Here is a 12,377-nt window from a genome sequence, read left to right as displayed (position 1 = left end):
ACACTTAAACACTCGCGTATTCAAAAGGGTATTCTTCTTCCCGATATGCTCTCTTCTTACATTCAGTTTTCTGTTGGCATTCTGACGTCTGTCCGGTTTCGATTGGCTTAGCACTTCGGCCGTTAGAATTCTCGCTGTTGTCAACTTGGTACAGCCCGGATACAGTAACAGCAACTAATGATACCTTAAGGAACTGAGGCGAAACGTTTCTGCTTTTAATTGGTTGCATATAGACGATCGTAACCAAAAAATCATTAAAATAACATTATATAATGTGCATCTTCACATATTCGCTTCCAGCTGACATATGGTGGCTTCCGCTGATAATCTCCAAAACGACAAAACAGAAATAGAATTCAGTCAGATAAGGAGAGAGTCACGTACACACCACATTCGGATGTCAACAGAAACTAGTAAATTTACTTCATTCAATTAAGTCTCGCCAAGTCCGTCTTACTAAAACACCATCGCCTAGCTAGCTACTTGGCTACACAACCTAATCTGAGTTCTCTGCCTACTGAGCGTGTGCACACTCGCTAAACGGCATTACTCGTCAAGAAAATCGGGAATTACTCAGCCAGAAATTCACATCCACGCCCAGGAACGCACATCCGGATTCTCTCTGTTTTCCATACTACAAAAAATAAACTGGTTGGTAGCGAAGGATCACTTACTCCTAAAGTCAGAAATACGTTATGAAAACACTACCGCCGGCCGCGGTGGCCGAGCGGTCCTAGGCGCTTCAGTCCGGAACCGCGCGACTGCTACGGTTTCAGGTTCTAATCCTGCCTCGGGCATGGATGTGTGTGATGTCCTTAGGTTAGTTAGATTTAAGTAGTTCTAAGTTCTAGGGGACTGATGACCTCAGATGTTAAGTACCACAGTGCTCAGAGCCATTTGAACCAAAACACTACCTCTGCCCCAGAGAGAACACGACTTCATGCCTTGAGGGCCGCCGGTAGATCTGGTTGCCGGTAGACGTGTCCATGTCATAGGCAGCTGTAAATACGCTTCAAGTTTCTTGGCAGTGACGTATCATGCGAAAGTTACTTTCGTCCTTAAGGTTTGTACACCAATGTATTTCAGTCACGATATTTTTCATTTTTCATTTTCTACTGGTAGTGCTGGCTCTTAGTGTATATTTATATATTCTTCGATGAATCCACAGGCCAATAAATAATTCTCTAATTGCAATTTCACTGACAGAAAAACAGACTGGAGTTCACACAAAATCTCAAGGCTGACTGTGGCTTATGGGCACAGTGCGGGTATGGACTTAACTGACCTGGCCAGCAAGCAGATAGCAAACGGGTTTCTAGTTTTGCTTTTGTGTCAGACACTGAGCTGATACTCAAGTCTTGGACTCTTCTGTCCAAAACTTGAAGAATACCTGCAAATTTTAATGATATTAGGAGAAAACAACATCGCTTTGCAATTACAGGCCAATCAACATTTTATCCACTGTATCGAAAGCCTTGGAATACATTGTTCACGATTAACTGACTATCTGCTTACAGACATTCAACCCCTCTTGTTTTTTAAATACCTTAGCACGAGTATTGATCTAATTAAGGTAAATGAAGAGTTGAAATATGGCATAAAGAACCGTGAGGTCGCAATATGACGTTACACGACATCAGCATTTGACATACCGGTACTGCTAACAAAAGTCCAAGAGCTAAATTTTTCATATAATGCACTGAAGATGGTTGCAACCTACTTGAGAAACAAATAGTAGCGTGTGGTATGTCGGAATGAAAAATCGTCTTGAAAGTAAGTTCTCTCTGCAGTACCTCAGGGCACACTTCTTCGTCAATAGTTGTTCTCCCTGTACACGTCTTGTTGGTACTTCAAATACCATTTCTACATCGATTACCATCGAGCTCTCTTGTGTGCCAAACCTGAATGAATCAATGTTGCGATTGTTTACAATAATGACAAACTGTGTTCATTTTCCAAATGGGTTCATTACGTGAAAATTGAATTAAATGCCAATAATTTTCGAGTAATTTTAATTTCTCCGAAGATGTGAATTCCACGGACACTTGACCTCTGTTCTTTATGTTACTATAACAGAAGATGGTGAAGAATTTGGGTTTAACTTTTGATGAATGTCTTAGCAGGGCAAAACACGCTCTCGCCACTTACAAAAATGGCTCTGAGCACTATGCGACTTAACTTCTGAGGTCATCAGTCGCCTAGAACTTAGAACTAATTAAACCTAACTAACCTAAGAACATCACACACATTCATGCCCGAGGCAGGATTCGAACCTGCGACCGTAGCGGTCGCTCGGCTCCAGACTGTAGCGCCTAGAACCGCACGGTCACTCCGGCCGGCTCGCCACTTACAGACAGGCTTCATTTGTCTTTATCTCATTCAAAGTATTAGAGACTATGTCCCGGTGATGTGATATAAACATTTGTTCAGTCACCCGTTTTGCTGAGTCTTTACTAGCCCCATGAAATATAACATGAGATAAGCAGTGAAACCTTTAGACGGTTTGAACTAATCATGAATGTTTGTTTTCGCTAAGTCTTCAACACAAGTCTACTTTAGACCATCTACAAGCGATTCTGAAAACTGCCACAAATAAGGTAGATAGATAAATATACGTTGTATATAACAGAATATGAAAAAACCAGGGCTTACATATTTATAGTTTAAGTACAGTCAGAGTGTAAAAACTAAATAGATAGACAGATAGTTACGGTTTCCATAGATCATTTGAACAATTATGCTGATAAACTTGCAGTTTAGTCCCTTTAATCTATTAACCAACCAACCAAGGATTATGTTGTAGAAGAGCAACATCTGAATGATGAAAAGTCTTTTTTTTCTTTATTGTATTTCGATTCCCCCCGAAGGAGGCCGGCTGGCAGCTGCTTATTACGCTGCTCTCCAGCCTACAGACTTGTTAAAACGTAAGAAGAAAATAAGAAACAATAAAAGCAGGCGATAAAACGGTGATTGAAATTCTAAAACGCCGGAAAGTTGTGGAAAGTTAAAACATAAAGCAAAGGGTTGGCAAAGCTAATAAAATGCACAGGAAACAGACAGGTAACATAGTAGACAGACAATTAAAAACATGGCGACAGTCTGGTTTCTGTTCGCAAGAGATATAAAAATCACACCCGGCGACGGTATGATGTCCGTTCGAAACACTTCGGAGAAGACACACAACACTGAACACTCACTGTACACACTGCAATAAAATGTCGGCACAAAGATAACACACCATAGCCGAGGGCAGATGGGGGGGGGGGGGGGGGGGGAACTAGACAGATTTGGGGGTTGGTGAGGGGGAAAGAAGGTGGGAGGAGAGGAAAGACGAAAAGGGGGGGGACCAAAGGAGGGAGAGGACCTATAAGGGGGGGGTGGGGGTGGGTAGGGCAGATGCGAGAGGGAATGGGAAAAGGCAGAGGAGGGAAATGCAAAAGGACTCGGGGGAGAGACGGGGGGCAGAGAGAGGGTAGGTGAGGAAAGAAAGAGGATGGAAGTAGGGAGAGGGAGCCCAGGAAAAGGACAGAGGAAAGGAGGGCGGGCAAGGATCAGAGTTGATAGGAGGGATAAATGGAGGGAGAGAGGGCATCATCCGGGAGGGGGAGTTGATGGAAGCCACCTTGGGAAAGGAGACGAAGGGTGTAGAGATAGAGGGCAGTGCGGACACAACAGTAAAGACGTGGCAGGGGCGGGGATGGGAGAGGAGAGGAGCATCCAGGGGGTGAGGGGGATCAAGGCAGTGGGAGGTGTAGTCTATGCGGATATGTTTGAGGAACAGGAGCAGATGGGGGAAAGGAATCAGGTCATAGAGGATCTGCGTGGGAGACGGGAGGCGCATATGGAAGGCGAGGCGGAGTGCATGACGCTCAAGGGTCTGGAGGGATCTATAGAATTTGGGGGGGGGGATGAAAAGTGAAAGACAGGTGGATTTAAAATGTTATGGACCCAATAATATCGTAAGAACCATGGGCGTATCAAGATAACATGTAATAATTGTTCTTTGGCTTTAAGAGGATTTATGTCTCAACAAAATCGACAATTTCAAATTGTGTGTATTATAAATAAAAGGCTGAAATTAGTTTTTTTTAGATTTAAGAAAATCGTAGAAATAATTGCATTGGACGGGGGTATCCAAGTCAAATATAGAATTGCATCTTGCAGCGTGTGAAAGCTGAACTACAGGAACTTCAGAGGTAGTTAGCGTAACTTAGACGCATCGTGGACTGCTTACAGAACATGTTTACAAACTTCTAGATACAGCTAAGAGTTTGCTGAGTAACTGTAGAGGATGTTGTCAACAACGGTACCTCAGATGTCCAAGAAGATGTGTTTTTTAGCATACAATGTTCATTGATCTTCTTTCCCTTTGATTTTTTGAGATGGGCGTAATTTTCAGTTCTTCATATATCTTTATAAGGTATCTTTTCTTCATTGTATAAAGCATTACGAGGTTGTTTGGATACTGTGTACAGCCTCATTCTGTTGTATGAGGGCCGGCCGCGGTGGTCTCGCGGTCCTAGGCGCGCAGTCCCGAACCGTGCGATTGCTACGGTCGCAGGTTCGAATCCTGCCTCGGGCATGGATGTGTGTGACGTCCTTAGGTTAGTTAGGTTTAAGTAGTTCTAAGTTCTAGGGGACTGATGACCACAGCAGTTGAGTCCCATAGTGCTCAGAGCCATTTCAACCTTTTTGTTTTATGAGGTGAACTGCGTAGGTGGATTTGTTTTCTGACTGTTTTTGGGTTTCGCACCTCAGTCGGAACGAACGGAACCCTTGTGGGATCACATCGTTATTCGTCGCTTTGTTTGTCTGTCTGTCAGACTGTTAAGATCCTTTTTTTTCAAGAACAGGTAGCGGTATCAAGTTGAAATTTATGTCACATACTATGGTCTACAGTCCCTTGGTGGTGTAACAAAAGAAACGGCTTGTTTGTTATTCGCAAACTCACTCATCGAAACCTATATGTTGACCTAGAATCATGAAATTTGGCAAGTAGGAAGGCTTCATAATACAAGTAAAGGAAAGAATCCGAAAACTGTTAATTCTTAACTATATCGCATTTTTCCCCTTACAAACTAACTTTGCATTCGTAAACTGTCAAAACTCTCAGGAACTACTGCAGGGCTGCAGGGATTTTGATTTGGTTTTCAGTAATAGGTATAGTGATTCACGAGAAAGTTTTGCGTATATAGTTTACAAATATTTCGTGCTATCTCGCCGAGCTACGAGGAAATAAAGTCCCCTGCCACTGTGAAAACGAAGCGTTTGCCATCTAGCGGTGTTAGGCGAAAGGCCGCCCGACTACCACGCTGACGGGCTATGTCTACGAGAGGTACAGCATCTGTAGTGTTCCAAAGCAAAGTAATACTGGCAACTGATGCAGGATTGCACTTCCACTGTCTGGAATGAGGTTCCGATATCCCATAATATATCCATTAAAGCTTTCCACAGAATAGTTCGACATTTGCGTAACAGCAATAGCCCTACGGCCGGTTGCACAGTTCTCTCCACAGACTTCCGTCAAATCTTACCAGTAATCGCAACACGGAAGAGATCAGACGAAATCAACGAATCTGCACTTTCTTGTTAACTACAAAATTAACCAAATAAATGAAAAATCACTATAGCAAATGCTAAATCACACAAAAAATTTACAAATATTGCTTAAAACAGCCTCGAAAGTCTTGGAATTTCAGGGAACTGATATATTGCCAGTATCGATATCGTTTTGAAGGCAAAAATCGCCAACGTTCTCGATTCCCCGGGATGGATGAACTACATATATGCAAAATTACGTTTGTACGAGTAATACTCGTACCTATCCTTGTAAGGCGTTTTGAAACTCCCTACCGTTTTTTTAAGGTTGTATAACAAGTACACTGTTTTTGTTCCACAAATTTTTGTATATTTCAAACTAGTTTTCGGCTCATTAGTCCATCTTAAGGACGTTCGATGTAGCTAGCCTTAAAATTAGAGCAGTAAATTTTGTTTATGCCATTGTTTTGGTAGAATGCGTTATGTTAGTGTCATGTACTAAGAGGGGTAACATTGAAGGCTGAAAATTATATCGATGTGTACATTGAGTTTTTCAGAAAGGGTACTTAATCTGTGTGAGACTTGACCACTGAAAGGAAGAGATTTCTTTTTATTTGTAGCAACTCGACAGGTGTCAATTGGTTCCTTTTAGACTTCGTCAATTTATAAATTTCGTCAACGATCATGCTGTGATAGCCGTTATTCCGGACTATATTTCATAAGTAGTTTAACCCCTTTTCTACTTCACTGGCATGCAGTGACAGTTTAAGGAGCCTATTTATTGCAGAACGAAAGAAGGCCTCTTTATATTGGCTCTGAGCACTATGAGACTTAACATCTATGGTCATCAGTCCCATAGAACTTAAACTACTTAAACCTAACTAACCTAAGGACAGCACACAACACCCAGTCATCGCGAGGCAGAGAAAATCCTTGACCCCGCCGGGAATCGAACCCGGGAACCCGGGCGCGGGAAGCGAGAACGCTACCGCACGACCACGAGCTGCGGACCCTCTTTATATTGATCAGCATGGCACGATGCAGTGGAATGATGACGTCAGAAGATGTAGATTTAGAATAAGTTCCAAAAACATGTTTATGTTGATTTACTAGATCTAAAAATTTAAACTGTTGTCCCGCTGCCGTTCGTCTGTAACAGTAAGTTAATTATGTACGTATTTTTCTATAGGCATCTGCAAATACCTCATTTTCTTGTTGTAAGCCACTATTTAAGACAATGACTTCCTTAACAGAACATTTGTAACATCCTATACAGACGTTAATTTCAGGGTGCTCTTCGAAGAAGTTGTTCTACAAACGATTGTTAAACATATTTGTCAGCATACCTGCTTTTGGAGATCCTACAGTTAATACATCATTTTGTAGGTAGGTACTGTATTGGAATCTAAGACAGTTCTACTTTACTACAAATTCCCAGGTCTTCAGTAATAGTTCCTAGGGGTAGCAAATTGTTTTTTATTACTTTAATTGTTTCGTTTATTGGAGTATTAGTATACAAATTTGTTATTTCAAACGATGTGAACCTTGCATTAGAATGGATACTCGTATGTTTAATCGTTTCCATAAGTTTGTTCCTGTGTTTTACAGGTTAGTTATTTTGAAATGTAAAATTATCTCGTAGTAATTTATTGAGTTTTTGTCTGGCAGACAGCTGTGTTTGTAATGTTAACTACATGTCTAGGAGCATTAATCTTGTACGTTTTAATTTGTAGGTATAGATCTTCTGGGATTTAAAATTTTCAGGCTATCATTTTCTTTTTTGTTGTTGAATAAAAAGCTGTTACTATCTGTAGCTTTCCTGGTTTCTGCCTGAGTCAATAAAATTCTCAACAGAATCTGGAGTGGCTTTTCATTAATTAAACAAACAGTTGCAGAATCAGCACGTGGATAAAGTAATAATTAATCCTTTATTGATTGATACTAATGATCTGCTACTAGCTCCTTCAACTCACAAAATTTTATGAAGTCAGTGTCTGAAGCAATGAGTAAATAATGATTAATATTAAAATCTCAAGTATATATTTCTGTTATAGTCAGTGCATGCTGCGAAATTTAGGTAGTTACCTCTGCCACAAAGAAAGACTCATTAACATGAATATCTCATCTCTTCAGTACTACACTTCTTGACTCGGAGCCTGGTACAAATATCAACACGAGTATCCATTTTAGAACAGTTGGGAACAGCTCTAATTTTGGTGTGCAACAGCAGCAGCACCCACTTTGTTGGCAGAGAAGCCAAACACAATGCAGGGGGCGCAATGGAACTTCCCACACCTGGAATGTACCTCAAGGCAGACTGAGCGAGGTGGCGCAGTGGTTGTGATGATGATGTTGGGTTGGTAGGACGCTCAATTGCGCGGTTATCAGCACCCGTACGAAGTCCCAATTTTGCCACAGTCCAAATTTTCACAGTCCACTCTAGCTACTGTCACGACTGATGAGGACAACACAAACACCCAGTCCCCAACCCCGCCGGGAATCGAACCCAGGACCCCGTGATCCAGTGGCAGCAAGGTGCAGTGGTTAGCACACTGAAATCGCATTTGGGAGGACGAGTGTTTAAACACGCGTACGACCATCCTGATGTAGGTTTTCCGTGATTTCCCTAAATCATTTCTGGTATATGCTGGGATGGTTCCTTTGAAAGGGCACGGCTGACTTGCTTCCCCATCGTTCCCTAATCCGATGGGCCCAATGGTCTCGCTGTTTGGTCCCCTCACCCAAATCAACCAACTAACCTCCACGCAGGAGGTCTGCTACAGACTTCGTCATAACGCACTTTCCACACATCGGCCAGTTGGAGAACGTGTAAATTATCGATCCTCAGTTTCCTCACGGCCTGTTCCAGACGCTCCACTCTAATCACAAGAACCTTACAAGACAGACAAAGCCCATTACTACTCAGGAAACCTCCCGAAAAGACGGTCGGTTTCTTATTAACAGCACTAACTTACTCACTAGAGGTTTTTTTTAGTAATGACCGTGCATTCCGCGTGAGAGAGTCTCTGTGAGATCGGAAATAAATAATACCATTCCGATTCGAGGACCTCCCGTCTCGTTCATACGACATTATAGTTGACATCTGTGGTCGTCCTGCAGTATCAAACCTATTTACCCCACCAACAGCATCTGATCAAAAGTATCTGAGCAGCTTTACGTAATGCGAAACTGACCACTAGATGTCATGAGATGCGGCCCCACCAGTATAAAAGGAGACGGAGAGTATCATGTTGTTACTATAGAAGCAGTAACAGCAGAATTGGGCGGTCAGGTGAGCTTAGTGACTTTGAACGTCGAGTAGGCATTGGATTTCACCCTTCTAAAACGGCCTGAGTCCACAGTTGGTGATGTGATTAAGAAGTAGTAAGCGCAGCTAAATCAAGATCAGCCATACCTCATCTATTTATGGACACGGCCATCGATCATTGCGGTGGTTGGTTGTAAAGATCGATGAAATCAGGACGTAATCACCCGTAAGTTTCAATGTACTACCAGAAGTCCAGCTAGCATAACGATAGTGCGTAGGGAATTAAAAAGAATGGGGTAAAACGATCGAGCAACTCCTCATAAACCACACATTTCTGTAGTCGATGCTAAGCAACACGTGATGTAGTGTAAAGAGCGATGCCACTGGAAAATTTGGAAATTTGTGGCAAGTTCCTATGGGACCAAACTGCTGAGGTCATCGGTCCATAGGCTTACACACAACTTAGTCTAAGTTAAAGTAACTTACCCTAAGGCCAACATACACACCCGCGCACGAAGGAGGACTCGAACCTCCGGCAGGGGGGGGGGGGAGGAGGGGGGAGGGGGAGCCACGTTAACTCAAGGCGCCCTGAGACCGCGCGGCTACCCCGCACGATGCCACTGTACTGTGGATGATTGGGAACAAGTGATGAATCATGCTACACGCTGTATCAATCAATCCGACAAAAGGGTTTGATTTTGCTGAAGGCCTGTCACTGTGTGTAGTGCCAACAGTGAAGTATAGCTGAGATGATTTTATAGTATGGGGGAAGCGCTAAATTCTGAAGCATATGAAGACGTGTTACACCATTGTTTGCTGGGTACATTGGATGAACAGTCCGGAGATGATGATTGCCATAAAGCAGCATCTGTGAAGCAAGAGTTTGAGGACGATAACATTCCTGAAGTGAAATGACCTGCCGCGGGTCCTGAGCTGAATTCAAAGAAACACATTTGGGATGAGTTAGAATGTCGACTTCTCTCCAGTCTACCAGCGTCGAACATCACTACCTTCTGTGGTTGCGGCTCTTGAGGAAGAATGGGCTGCCATTCCTCCACGGACATTTACACATCTACAGAAAGTGTCTCCTGCTTAGTTCAAGCCCTCACAAAGGCGAAGGTTGGACACACACTACATTTATATCCATTAACAGATATCTACATACTTTCGACCAGATAGTGTATGTTAACTACTCAAATAAAGTTTTGTATCACTCTCATGACTTGCAGAGTTGATGTTTTTTCTCAAGAAAGCTCTTTCTCAATAAACTTTTGAACACAGGAAATCGCTACGTGTCAAACTGTCCAATGGAGGTAAAAGTAACATTGAATTTTCAGTGCAGTTCAGTAGAGGGGGCTGTCTTTACAGTAGTGAACAGAAAAATGTGCCTTTCGTGTACTTTTCAGTCTACCAACGTACCACGAAAGGCCATTTCAAGCTCAGACTGTGGACTTCATTCGAACGTTCAGGCTTTATAGAGAGTGTCGGCCTCGCAGTGGTCACCCCGCGTCAACAACCGATGACCGCTGCCTATAAACTACAGTTTGTAGGCACCCCGTGGAAAATGTAATAGAACTGCTCTCATCAATTTTGAGGCAGTTGGGTGGCTTCTGTCGACCAAGATGATATGCAACAGTCTCCACCACACAAGTTTGACTCAAAGGTCAATTCCGAACAGCAAGCACGGTAAAGGTGGAGAAGCGAACACTTGGGATGAAACGTGGATCATCTGCGTCGGGTTCTGTTCACTGACGAGTGCAGGATTTGTCTGACGCCTGATGATCGTCACAGAAAAGTTCGGAGGCGGCCGGGAACCACTTAGTCTCTCAGGCAAGCAGCCCGACGGATTTAGCATGTAAGTGGGTAAGCCATATTTTGGGCCTGTATCATATACGAAAGTTGGACCCCTCTCTTAGCTATTCAGGATAATTAGAAGGTGGTGCAGTATCGAAACGGGATCTTCCAATCTATTGTCCAGCCTTATAGTCAACATTTCGGCAGTGGGTTCGTCTTTCAACTGTCACTCCGCGCCGACAACGTGAACACGTTCCTCAGGGAGACAAGAATCAGCTGAATGGAATGTCATGCGGTTCCTGCTGTTAGGTACTCGACTGAACATGCTTGGGAAGAGTGTCCTCACAGGAACGAACCCTCCTCACACACTGGTTGACCTCTGGAGGGCTACCGAGGATGAGTGGAACTGGTTTGAGGAGCAATATCTCGAACACCCTGTGGGCATAATGCCAAGGAGGAGTGAAGCTACTACAATGTATTAGGTACAGAAACACTGTCTTGAACGTTACTGCAGCAGCATATTTTAAATGTGTGCAATGATGTTCTTTCTAACAGGCTGACTTTATTGTCACAGATCTCTATCTCTTCAACTGCGTATACATCCCTTGGAACGCATTTCCGATCATATGCCCATGCGACCTTTTCTGCTCTCTATCCTATCAGGGATCAGGGATCGTTTCCTGCAGTTTTCCCCGTTTAGCAAAATCTCTCTATTTACTATTTCTCATACTGGATCATGGATCATCGAGGACAATATCAGTCGGAAAATCTTCCATGCCCCCTACTTAAGATTGATCCTGTTCTCGGTAAACTCAAGTCCACAGAGTTGGGGGCGGCATGCTTACTTTATAGACTGGTCATCTGAAGTAGGCGTAGATGCACGCACCCGGAAGTCACAGTACTCTGTTTCAACTGGACTGCATTGGAATGGGGATTTTGTTATGATTTATTAAGCTTTTCGTTATCCTCGACCGATGTTGTAGCTCCTGAATTACCTGATCCTGCACGTTAAATAAATACATTCCTGGAAATGGAAAAAAGAACACATTGACACCGGTGTGTCAGACCCACCATACTTGCTCCGGACACTGCGAGAGGGCTGTACAAGCAATGATCACACGCACGGCACAGCGGACACACCAGGAACAGTGGTGTTGGCCGTCGAATGGCGCTAGCTGCGCAGCATTTGTGCACCGCCGCCGTCAGTGTCAGCCAGTTTGCCGTGGCATACGGAGCTCCATCGCAGTCTTTAACACTGGTAGCATGCCGCGACAGCGTGGACGTGAACCGTATGTGCAGTTGACGGACTTTGAGCGAGGGCGTATAGTGGGCATACGGGAGGCCGGGTGGACGTACCGCCGAATTGCTCAACACGTGGGGCGTGAGGTCTCCACAGTATATCGATGTTGTCGCCAGTGATCGGCGGAAGGTGCACGTGCCCGTCGACCTGGGACCGGACCACAGCGACGCACGGATGCACGCCAAGACCGTAGGATCCTACGCAGTGCCGTAGGGGACTGCACCGCCACTTCCCAGCAAATTAGGGACACTATTGCTCCTGGGGTATCGGCGAGGACCATTCGCAACCGTCTCCATGAAGCTGGGCTACGGTCCCGCACACCGTTAGGCCGTCTTCCGCTCACGCCCCAACATCGTGCAGCCCGCCTCCAGTGGTGTCGCGACAGGCGTGAATGGAGGGACGAATGGAGACGTGTCGTCTTCAGCGATGAGAGTCGCTTCTGCCTTGGTGCCAATGATGGTCGTATACGTGTTTGGC

At 44.1% G+C, this 12,377-nt stretch overlaps 1 protein-coding gene and 1 long non-coding RNA gene across 3 annotated transcripts in view; one reads left to right on the top strand and one right to left on the bottom strand.

The window, feature by feature from the left end:
• LOC126298669 (uncharacterized) overlaps positions 1 to 12,377 on the top strand; it is a 123,606-nt gene that overhangs the window by 11,744 nt on the left and 99,485 nt on the right. The window contains exon 1 of one of the 2 annotated variants that reach the window (XR_007552641.1): positions 6,893 to 6,924. The exons of the other annotated variant lie outside the window; for it this stretch is intronic. This is a non-coding gene — a long non-coding RNA (uncharacterized LOC126298669). Of the gene's footprint in view, positions 1 to 6,892; positions 6,925 to 12,377 lie in introns of those variants that run through there. 2 annotated transcript variants of the gene reach the window in all.
• LOC126298667 (endothelin-converting enzyme homolog) overlaps positions 1 to 12,377 on the bottom strand; it is a 368,726-nt gene that overhangs the window by 263,004 nt on the left and 93,345 nt on the right. The gene's annotated exons all lie outside the window — the stretch shown is intronic.

The sequence above is a fragment of the Schistocerca gregaria genome, chromosome X (genome assembly GCF_023897955.1).
Source record: "Schistocerca gregaria isolate iqSchGreg1 chromosome X, iqSchGreg1.2, whole genome shotgun sequence".
In the NCBI taxonomy this organism is placed as follows: Eukaryota; Metazoa; Arthropoda; class Insecta; order Orthoptera; family Acrididae; genus Schistocerca; species Schistocerca gregaria.
Note: the sequence above shows the minus strand (reverse complement) of the source record. Positions and strands in the feature narration are given on the sequence as shown.